Raw genomic sequence first — 12,873 nt, 5'->3', positions numbered from 1 at the left:
CCTTCTCTGGACTCACTCCCCCAGACCCAGTGGACAGAAGGAAAATGGAGGGGGAATCCTTCTATCCCCACATAGCCCCTTTCAGGTACTTCACCCACCTCCCTCTCTGTCACTCTCCTCACTTGAGGCACATTGCATTCGTCTTTGCTCTACAGTTTCTCTAAGAATAGCTGTGATCTACTGGTCCCTGGGCCAGTATTAACCTTCCTTGATGACTTCTTTGCCTGGCGTGGCTACCCTACTTTCTTTCTTCTAAAATCCCCACAATCATTCTTGGTAACTTAAAGAGGTTGTAAACTCACCTTAACCACTTAAGCCCCAGCCCTATTTCGGACACTTTTTGTTCACAAGTTAAAACCAGTATTTTTTCCCAGAAAACTACTTAGAACCCCCAAACATTATATATATTTTTTTAGCAAAGACTCTGGAGAATAAAATGTCGGTCATTGCAATATTTTTTGTCACGCGGTATTTGCGCAGCGGTCTTTAAAACGCCATTTTTTTTGAAAATTTTTGAAAAATCACATTTCACTGCATTTAAAAAATACTAAACAGTAAAGTTAGCCCATAGCAAGAATGAAGATGACTTCAGAAGCAGGACAGCTCTGGAAGGAGGGTGGGATCTCCACAACTTTTCCAGGTAATCAGCTTGTGATTGGTTGCTAGCAACCAATCACCTGCGAGTTAACTTGAAGTCCCACCCTCCATCCGGAGCTGTACTGGCTTTAATATCAGCCTCCTGCCTCCCGAGTCCCGCGGTCCATGCAGGGGCTTGTTCAGGATGGCTGAGCAGGCTCCTAAATGGCAGCATGACACTGCGCCCCCCAGATTTTGCGCCCGGTGCGGTTGGCCCCCCCCAGCACCCCCCACGCTACGCCACTGCTCTAGAGGAACGCACCCGTTGCATTGGTTTGGGCTTGTGTATTTTTACTGTGGCCTTAAAGGACATCTTTTGAACTCCTGAACTGCTCGCCTGGGAAACTCCAGGGCCTAGGTCACTCTGAGGGAGGTGATCTAGACGATCCATTAATTCTGTCAGCTTCCCTTGTTTCACACTACCCGTGTCTATCCACTGGGCTCAAAATGCTTATCAACTCTCTGCATATGTGGACTCTGGAGCTGCTGAAAACTTAATTGAGCCATCCTTAGCCTCTGAGTTCGGCATTCCCTTTGTTGTCCTGACTATACCCCTCTCTGTGACCGCAGTTGATGACTCCTTCTTGCCAATTGGCCCCATCCCATTTCAAACCCCTCCTATTGCGTTACACATTGGGGTTTTGCATGGTGAGAAAACTTCTTTCCTAATTCTGCCTAAGTCCTCCAGTCCCATCATTCTGGGCCTCCCATGGTTGCAGAAACACTCACTGCATCTAGATTGGAACTCTGGACAAGTATTTACTTGGGGGCCTAAGTGTCATGAACGATGTGTTTCCAAGGTACTACCACCTCTTTCTGTCCTTCTACTGAAACTTCCACAGCTTCCATTTTTGCCTTCCCAATACCAGTACCCAATATATTGCAAAAAGTCCACTGATCGCCTTCCTCCTCACAGAGACTATAGGCCCGTACACACGTACCGATTGTTGGCCGAAAATGTTCGGCCGGCGAACGATCGGACGATTTTCGGCTTGTTAGTATGATGCTTCCGACAGCCGACAGCGCACTTTCGGCCGAAAAGAATCTGTCTTGCAAGCATGAAAATTTTTGTATGCCGACACCAGAACGGCCGATTGTTCGCCAGTCAGTACAGAATTCGGCCGACAGACAGCAGATTTGCAAGACTGGGCATGCTCAGAAAAGAAAAAACACAAGGAAAGTTAACCATTACATGACATCACTTCTGCAGTCGGCTGTAGTCGGCGGACAAAATTCTTGTGCAGTCTTTTGCACTTTTCAACAGACACCGACAGCCCTGGACAAAAGACGGCCGATCGTTCGGCCGACGATCGGTACGTGTGTACGGGGCTTAAGACTGCTCCATTGATCTGTTACCAGGAACCTCTCCTCCCCATGGCCGAGTCTACCCTCCCTCTATCCCAGAAACACTAGCCATGTCTGAATACAGGAAAACCTGCAAAAGGGTTTCATCAGGAAATCCAACTCAGCTGCCGGAGCCGGGTTTTTCTTAGTAGAAAAAAAAGATGATTCACTCCGTCCTTGCATCGATTACAGGGGCTTAACACCATTACTGTGAAGAACCGATACCCTCTCCCTTTATTTCTGAACTCTTTGACAGACTGTGGGGTTCTCAAGTTTTCACAAAATTGGATCTTAGAGGGGCCTACAATTTAATAAGAATCCGTGAAGGAGACAAATGGAAGTCCGCCTTTAACACCAGGGGGGGACATTATCAATATCTTGTGATGCCCTTTGGCCTCTGTAATGCCCCAATTCTCCTATGTCCGGACATTACAAAATCTTTTTCTATGGAGGCTGATGCCTCTTAAGTAGGAGTCGATGCCGTCCTACTGCAAGCTCAGAAGAGAAAGTCTCAGCCTTGCGCATTCTTTTCCAAGAAGTTTTCGGATGCAGAGAAGAACTATACCATTGGGGACTGTGAGCTACTGGCTATTAAACTAGCTCTTCAAGAATGGCAACGTCTACTAGAAGGCTCCCCTCATTGCATCACCATCTATACTGATCATAAAAATCTGCAATATTTACAGTCTGCAAAACGCTTGAACCCACGACAAGCTCGCTGAGCTCTCTCTTTTGCCCGGTTCATTTTCAACATTACTTTTCATCCTGGTGCCAAAAATGTTCGTGCTGATGCCTTGTCCAGGTCATTCGATGTCAGCGATTCTGAGAATCACCAGCATCCTGGCCCCATCATCCCTTGGCATCGAATTCTAGCCACTACTCAGCTCCTGCCTATGCAGCCTCCTCCAGGTAAAACATTTGTGGTTTCCACACTTCGTCCCAAACTCCTTGAGTGGGCACATGACTCCAAGTTCTCTGGAAATCCTGGTATACATCATACTCGTGACCTTTTTCCGCGTTATTACTGGTGGCCCTCCCTTGGTAAGGACGTCAAAGAGTACGTTCAAGTTTGCATGGTTTGTGTACAATCCAAGTCATCCATGCCCACTCCAGCTGGCCTGCTTCTACCCTTACCAGTTCCAGATATACCTTGTATTTCCATGGATTTTTTCTCATATCTGCCCCCTCAGCAGGTTCCACGGTCATCTGGGTAGTGGTGGATCGGTTCTCCAAAATGTGTCACTTGATTTCTCCCCCAGGTCTACCTACAGCTACCAGTCTTGCCATGACTTTCATCAACAAAATATTTTGTCTCCATGGGATGCCTTCACACATTGTCTCTGACATGGGAGTTAAATTTATAGCTCAGATGGGGAGAGCCTTGGCCAGCTCTTTCTGGATTAAATTGGATTTTTCATCTGCCTTTCATCCCCAGACCAATGGGCAAACATAACGTGTCAATCAAAATGTAGAACGTTATCTCTGGGCCTTCATCTCAGTCCACCAAGATGGCTGGGTGGACCTTTTGCCCAGGGCAGAGTTTGCCTTAAACCACCACTCCAATGCCAGTATTGGAAAATCTCCCTTATTCACTGTTTACGGGCAGAATCCATCCGTTCCCTTTCCTGTTCCAATCTCTTCTCTCATACCAGCAGCAGCTGAAACCCAAAGGACCTTCAATTTAATCTGGGAAGAAGTTTCTAAGAATCTTTATCTGGCTGCTTCCAGGCATAAAACGGCAGCAGATCGTCATCGTCGTCCTGGTCTTAGGTTCCTACCTGGCGATAGAGTTTGGCTCTCTACCAAGCACATCCAACTGCGGGTGCCCTCGAATAAATTTGCCCCTCACTTCATTGGTCCCTTTCCAATTCTCCATCAGACCAATCCAGTTGCTTTTAAGCTCCACCTGCCCTCTCATCTCAGGATCCCCAATGCTTTCCATGTCTCCCTGCTCAGGCCACTGATCCTTAATTGCTTCTCTCGCCCCTTCTCACCCCGCTCCTGTTGCAGATACCATGGATCAGTATGAGATTTCATCAAAAAAATTTCCCCTCCAAGTCAGCCCATTGACATGTGAGGGTACTGTCATAGATCAGCTGCAGAGCTGATCTGTGTCTTACTGTTTGCACAAGTTTTTTACCTTTTGCTGCTGTAGGTCTGCTGGCACCTGTGGTTCCACAAGCTTGTGCTCTGCTCTTGCTGCACTAACTTAGAAGCTATGGGTTTTGACCGCTTCACCTGATGGTTACTTCCTGTCCAGCTTCCGATGTGTCTCTCTATTTAAATCTCACTCAGACCAGTTTCTTCTTGCTTGAGCAACACTTGTTCCTGAGCCCCTTCCGTGCAATTATTCCTAACCTGACTTCCCGTGGACTCATCTCTTGTGTACCGACTCGGCTCTTTACCCATGATTAAGTTTCCATCCATCCATCCATCGGAGCCTGCAATGTGTCTTTGGGTACTCTCCTTGCGAGCAGGGTGAACCTAGGGGTCGTGACCTGGGGTCAGCATGCAGCTCGGTCCAAACTCCCGTGAGGGGGTCCACGGCAGAACACCGTCTCACCCTTAGATTCCACACCCTGGGGGATCCCGTGTCACCTGCTCGCCTGTGGGCTCCCACCAGTAGTACCGTGACACTGGCATCTTCTCCAACTCTTTAAAACATGCACTAGTCACCCCCATACTTAAAAAGCCCTCATTGGACCCCACCAATCTTAACAACCTATACCAATTTACCTTGCTCCCCCTTTTATCCAAACTCTTTGAATGTCTAGTCTACAACCAACTCAGTGACCATCTCACTGGATTTTACCTTCTCAATTCCCTTTAATCTGGATTTCACCCGTAAGACTCCACAGAAACTTCTCTCCTAAAACTCACAAACGATCTACTAACGGTTAAAACCAATAGACACTATTCTGCACTCCTACTCCTTGACCTCTCTGTTGACTTTAACACAGTGGACCACTCCCTCAAAAAACTCTACACCTTGGTCTCCATGACTGTACTTTGCTGGTTCTCATACTACTTATCTAACTGAATCTTTAGCGTTACTTACAATTCTACTTCCTGCTCTCCTCTTGCTTTCTCTGTTGGATCCCCCAAGGTTCTGTTCAGCTGTCAGCTGATAGCCTCCCATGGCTTCCAATATCATTTCTAAGCTGATGACATCCAAATCTATTTCTCTACCCCTAAGCTCACTCATTCAGTCTCCACATGCATCACTAATTTATTAAACAACATAAACAAATAATGCGGCGCTGTAAGGCTACGTTCACATGTGGGCGTAGCGGATCACGGGCAGAATCACCACGATTCTGCCCGCGATCCGGAATCATTGCAAATCGAGGGACACCTTTGCGATGCCCGTGATTTGCAATGGCACCCAAAATGCTGTGCGATGTTGCAGTGATTTCCGCCTGCCGAATCGCGGTAACATCGCGCAAACAGAATCTGTTTGCGCGATGTTACTGCGATTCGGCAGGTGGAAATCGCGGCAACATCGCACAGCGTTTGGGGTTCCATTGCAAATCATGGGCATCGCACAGGCGTCCCACGATTTGCAATGATTCCGGATCACGGGCAGAATCGCGGTGATTCTGCCCGTGATCCGCTACACCCACATGTGAACGTAGCCCTAATAGTCTAGTGAAAATATATAACAATACAGAAATATGAAATTTCAAATCAATGAAATAGAAACAACATCATTAATATATACAAAAGTAATTAATACCATTAAGTGCATATATGTGAATATAATACATGCCAAAAAATTGGTATTATTGTACACAATTTGGAAAGTGCATATATGGAATATAAATTGCATCAAGTTCAATGGAAGCTAATAAGGCAGTCTCTGCAGCAATGAGGTGATACTACCAAAGTGCAAAAGTACAAAAAACTTCTTGAATAAAGTGCTTAAAATAAAGTAAAGTGTCTTCAATGTTGTCACTGTGTATAACCTCCACCAATAGACAGGAAAAGGTAGGGGGCTTACCAGAAAAATTGGATCTAATTCATGGGTCACTTACGCATGAAGAATGGCAGTCAGCGTCTCACTGATGTTTGGAATGGGTTCAATATTCCTCAGCCTCCACCAGACATCTCTTAGCAGAACGTGTATATATATATATATATATATATATATATATATATATATATATATATCAATGGGTGTCCTTTTAAGGTGGGCAGGGAAACCAGATAATATCCTCCTCATAGGCTCAACAAAAACAAAAGACTCCACATAGTGTGTACCTGTGTAACAAGTAATTTAATCTAAAATAAGGAACACTTACAAATTTCCAATGTAAAAAAGCACTTCAAATAGTACATAGAATCGTCCAGACGAAAATAGCAGCAACACCTGTAGCAGACCCGACATGTTTCATCTCACAAGAAATTCTCTGGGGTGTCATGCTACTATCAATGTTGCTGTGTATATATACCCTTCAGGTGTACCCCAACAAATAGAGTTACCTGTGGCCCCTGTGAAGTCAATTATTTCCTGCTTGAAGCAAGATGGCTGCCATAAGCCTCATTATGAGGAACATAAAGGATAGGCGCTGTGTGTATATATGCGTTCCAAGCCTCTTGGTCAGTACGTTGACGAAGCGGCAGAGAGGCAACGTGAGTCAACCAAGCCTCGTTTTGAGAGACTTGGAAAAACCGGCGTGACTGAATGTACTACAGCAGCCGCAGCAAGACCGGATGGCAGCTCTAACTGTCCCGCGGCAGAAGCAGAAGTAATGCCGCCACTAAACCACTCATCCCGAAATGGTGGAACGCAAATAAAACAATAAGCAGGCCAAAAAGTTTTTAGTTAATGGGCATAAGGGTTTAAACTAAAAATAAAAAACGGCTATTAAAGGAATCTACAATCAAAAAATAATACATGACTAACGTATAAAAATTATGAAATGATGTGTGCAATGGTGTGTATGTAAACAGATAATAACATCCATTGTAAGGATACAAAACTTGAATATAAGTAAAACAGGATTGATGAGACATAATGGTTATAGAGGGATGATATAAAAATGAACCAAAGGGACCTATTAGATATAAACATAAGGGGCTAGAATTATGCATTGTTGATAAATGCATTATTATTCCATTCTATATTCAACCCAAATGGGGAATGGGACCGTAATTCATAGATCCAAAAATTTAGAGGTGAGATTACCCCCCTGGTTTTAGCTCCTCCCTTCCAGGGGCTACATAACGATCAATAATGATGAATTCTGTGCCTCGTGGGTCTTGATTGTGAAATTCAGGGTAATGTTTGGAAACCTTGTGGTTAGTCTCTCCTTTCTTAATATTTGCAATATGATCGTTCATCCTAACATTAATCGAGCGGATAGTTCTGCCTACATTCCATTTTTTGCATGGGCGGGTCAAAAGATAAACTACACCCTTAGTTACACAAGTGTGAAACAGTTTAATAGGGTATGTCTGATTGGTAATGGACGATGTAAAACTTTGAGTTTTAACACTGCCTCTGGTATTATGTAAACATGTATTGCATTTTTTACAGGGGTAATACCCATCATTTGGTGAAAGAAGGAGGGTCTGACCGGGAGGATTATAACATTTGGGGAAACCTTATTTTGTAATGATGGAACACCCCTGTATATTACTTCAACAAATCTCTCCTTTAGAATATGGCACTGTTGAAAGAAAGTGGAGGTGTCCGAACAATTGCATCTCAGACGCAAAAAATTGGCTACGAGGGACCGATTTTAACCAGGTGTTATGATGACAACTCTCAACAGGAATAAAACTGTTACGATCAGTGGATTTGTTTTTTTTTTTTTTATCAGCCCACCCCTAGTTGGCATGTATTATATTCACATATATGCACTTTATGGTATTAATTACTTTTGTATATATTGATGATGTTGTTTCTATTTCATTGATTTGAAATTTCATATTTCTGCATTGTTATTTATTTTCACTATAATACCAGCGCCACCTTATTTGTTTATGTTGGGTTGTTACGAATTGTCTTTTGTTTCTGCTGACTGCTGGTCATCACCTTTTATTGTTAGCGCGGCATTTCCCTTTACACAATCACTAATTTATTAATAGTTATGGCATGGATGTCACACCACTTCCTCAAACTCAATCTATCCAAAATCAAGCTCATAATATTTACCCCCCCCCCCCCCCCACGAGCCTCTTCCCCTGAATTCTCTATCAAGATCGACGGCTCAACTATGAAACTATTCTTGCATGCCAAGGTGAGATCCTGAACTCTTAACTATCATTTCAGCCCCACATCCAATCACTGTCCAAAGATTGCCGCCTTAACCTACGCAACACCTCCAAAAAACGTCCCTTCATAACTATTGTCACCACAAATCTTTTAATTCACTCCCTGGTCATCTCTTGCCTCAAGACTTCTCTCAAGCCTTTCCTGTCCTATGGAACTCCCTACCCCAATCTGTCTAACTATCTCCTACCCTGTTTGCTTTTAGATGATCCCTAAATACCCTTCTCCTCAGAGAAGCCTATTCTGCCTCCATCTAACTGTACTTTTATTTTCTCTATTAGCTAATTCCCCAAAACTATTACCTTTTGTATCACTTGACCATCCCTCCTAGATTGTAAGCTCTAATGAGCAGGGCCCTCTGATTCCTCCTGTATTGAACTGTATTGTAACTTTACTGTCTGCCCTCGTGTTATAAAGCGCTGTGCAAACTGTTGGTACTAAATAAATCCTGTATTATAATAATAATAATAATAATAAAGAGCTGGACCAGTGACAGACTCTGCTGTGCTTTTGTTGCATACATTATAAAACACATGGACAACAAGTTCACACATACTGAGCAAGGGAATTATAACTGTCAGCCCTCATTTACACATGCAGCAAAGAGCTACTTCTCTGAAAAGCGATCAATGCTTGGAACGCTTTTCAGAGGCATTGGACAGGCAGTGAGGAGGTGATGTTAACTCTTCACCTCCTTTTTTAACCAACGGTAGTGGTCATCAAACATGGCAGGGGGTATAATTCACGCCGCAGCCACAAAGCAATTTATCACCGTGTACACCCCTGGCAGCTTAAGGGGGAGCAGTCAAGCGTGTGGGGGGGGGGGGGTTAAATACCATGCATGTGTTTTAAACAGGCCCTAAAGCTCACCATTCAATATACAATCTGACTGAACAATCTCCTTTAGTGCCGGTTCATATTTCTGCGATCACAGAGATCGCATTTAATTCAGAGCGCACTGCTCCTAAAATTACATGCGATCTCTGTGCGGTGCAAATTCAGCCATACAATTTGTATGGCTGAATTCACACCGCAATCGCACCCAACTCACACAGGACCCTTTTTTTGGTCCGCAGCAGAATCGGATCGCATGGTGGTTTACACTAGTGCGATCCGATTCTGTGCGAACTTTCAGATCGCACTGCGATATGCGATCTGATCTGGGGGTGTCGCTAACTTTTAACTGACACCCCCAGCGTATCGCATATGGCAGTGTGAACTGTCAGGGGTGCGGATGCGATGCGGGAACACGCTGTAAATTCGCAGCGTTCCTGCATCGCAGAAATGTGAACCGGCACTTAGATCTACCATCAACTATGTAGTACAAGGGCCTGCCTAATTGGATAACGATTGATTGGATAGTTTAGGAAGGCCCTTATATTACATAGTTTTGGTAAATCTAAAGCTGATTATAAAAATATTGTATGGTTAAATGTACTGTGACCCCAAGGCTGATGACACACGGACAATTCTGCCACTAGTGACTAATCAAGGCAAGATCAATAACAAGCTGTCTCTGTAGCCGGATCTAACGAGATTTCGCTCTGCCGCTGGCCTGAACACTGCAGGGCCCAGTACTGAGCGTTGGATTACACCAGACAATGCTGGATTTGCTGAGTTTGTGAGAATGTTTTTTGTCAACATTTTAGAGAACAAAGTAAGAGGGGAATAAAATGCAAGGAGAGAGTGAAGTTCCTCTTTCATGTGAGAGTAGAATTACCCCACTAGGGGTTCATTCACATGGACAGTTCTAAACATTTTTTTAAGCCTAGCACAAATTTCCATGTTGTAAAACTTCCACGTTCAGGAAAAACGTTGAATGCACATGCACAGGTAAACACCAATGCAAAGAAGCTTTAGCATTTACAAAAACATGACCATGTAAAGTCATTCATTGTAGGCTGTAATGAGCAGGGCCCTCTGATTCCTCCTGTATTGAATTGAATTGTATTGTAACTGGACTGTCTGCCCTCATGTTGTAAAGTGCTGTGCAAACTGGTGGCGCTATATAAATCCTGTATAATAATAATAACAATAATAATAATAATTTGTATAGCAGACTGTACACAGCCCATGTGCCTCCCCAAGTGCTGGGAAATATATGATAGGCATTAACAATGCCTATGATTGTGCATGAACCCTACATTTTATGTACTTTTAAGGGACAGTTCAGTTTCCCATTTATTGTTTTTCATAAGAAGATAATCTGATTATCCAATGAATTCCACTCGGCTACAGTACAAAAGGATGCACCCATTCATTTTTTAGCCATGACTTTGAGACAAATTTTCGTGCATTCTCATATAGTGTGGCCAATAATCTTTGTCTAGTATACCAATTAAACAAATTCCAGGGGTCCCAGGAAGAGGGAGTTGTAGTAAGGTGATGCTTCCAGAAGTCGGATTTAATGTGACAACCCCAAATGAGGTGCATGAAATCCTCCTGGTGTTCATTACATTGTATACAGTTAGAGGCAGAGCCAGATTTAGACCTTGGGGATAGACAAGCGTAGCACGCATGGCCCGATCTAGAGGGGTGCTGATTTGGGCTGCCCCCCCCCCCCAGATTAATTTTGAACCCCTTCCCAGATTGATGTTGTACTCCCCAGACACTGTACCTGGCGGTTCTTTACCCTCATTCCCACACTCAGGGCCGAGACACGGGTGGGCACACACATAGGGTGGCACGTTTCCCCCTAAACACATTTCCCCAACACACATTTCACCCTAAACATATTTCCCTCTACACACATTTCCCCCTACACACACATTTCCCCCTAAACACATGTCCCCCTACACTCATTTCCCCCTACACACATGTCCCCCTACACACTGAATGTATTTATGATTGTTTAAAGTACAGAGTGGTTTTGTATATTTTAACCACTTAAGCCCTGGAAGATTTTACCCCCTTCCTGACCAGGGGGTATTTTGCGATTCGGCACTGTGTGACTTTAACGGACAATTGCGCGGTCGTGCGACGCTGTATCTAAACGAATTTGGCGTCCTTTTTTTCCCACAAACAGAGCTTTCTTTTGGTGGTATTTGATAAACTGTGCGATTTTTTGATCATGCGCTATAAACAAAAAAAGAGCGTAAATTTTGCAAAAATAGCAATATTTTTCACATTTTTCTATATGAAATTCCCCCCAAAAAAATGTAAAAATCTAAATTTTTTAAAATTTTCGGCCAATTTGTTTTATGCTACCTATGTTTGGTAAAAAAAAAATCGCAAAAAAGCGTTTACTAACAAAGGGAAAGATTTTTGTCATTTTTGTTGTTGTTTTTTTTAACGCGTAATGGCGGCGATCTGCGATTTTTTTTGCGGTACTGCGACATTGCGGCGGACAGATCGGACCCTTGACTGACATTTTTGACACTTTTGGGGTTACCAGTGACATTTCTACAGTAATCAGTGCTATACATGCACTGTTACTGTAAAAATACACTGGCAGTGAAGGGGTTAACTTTTTTGAAAGGGAGGGGCTATGTGTGTCCCTAGGGGCGTGCTTTCTACTGTGATTGGCTGTGGCTTCAGATGTATGAACAGTGATCAACGGTTCTACATAGTAGAACCGTATGATCATCCTTCATACACAGGGGAGAATGACAGGCAGCTTGTTTACACAAGCCGCCTGACTTTCTCCCTCTCCCCCGACGATCGCAGAGTGACCGGCGGACATCGGGTCCGCCGGTCACACGCGCGGGGGGGTGCGTGACCACTCCCTAGACCCTCACAGGCTAGCGACGTAGACCTACGTCGCTTTGCCTGTGAGGGGCTGACTGCCGACGTAGATCGGCGCTAGGCAGTCGGCAAGTGGTTAATATTAGTACTTTACTATAGATCACAGACTATTTATCCACACCTGATGATTTTTATAAATTTAATATAGCACCTTAATTTATGTATCATGTCAAGACTTTTAAAATCCCTTGTAGAAGCACTCTATTATAACCTTAATATTTATTCACAATTGTATACACTTGAATTTGATGCAGTATTTATTGAAAGACGAGTCACTTTATTTCCCAGAAGCGCAGTATCCCCCCACCCTCTATCTTTAATTTTACACTGTATGGTTGACAGTACTGATACATGCAGCATCTGGGATAGGTCAAGTTATCTACACGTTCCCCAGACAGCGCAGGACTCACCACATACACTTTTCCCCCTACACACACTTCCCCCTATACACATTTTCGCCTACACACATTTCCTCATGCACACATTTCTCCCTAAACACATATCCCCCTACACACATTTCCCCCTACGCACATTTCTCCCTGCATACATTTCCCCTTATACACATTTCCCCCTACGCACATTTCCCCCTACACACATTTCCCCCTGCACACATTTCTCCCTGCATACATTTCCCCCTACGCACATTTCCCCCTACACACATTTCCCCCTGCACACATTTCCCTCTACACACATTTCCCCCTACACACATTTCCCCCTACACACATTTCCCCCTGCACACATTTCCCTCTACACACATTTCCCCCTACACACATTTCCCCCTACACACATTTCCCCTATACACATTTCCCCTATACACATTTCCCCTATGCACATTTCCCCTATGCACATTTCCCCCTACACACATTCCCCCC

The sequence above is a fragment of the Pelophylax lessonae genome (genome assembly GCF_965119305.1).
Source record: "Pelophylax lessonae genome assembly, chromosome: 4".
Taxonomy (NCBI): Eukaryota; Metazoa; Chordata; class Amphibia; order Anura; family Ranidae; genus Pelophylax; species Pelophylax lessonae.
The sequence above is the reverse complement of the archived record's forward strand: the minus strand, read 5'-3'. Positions refer to the sequence as shown.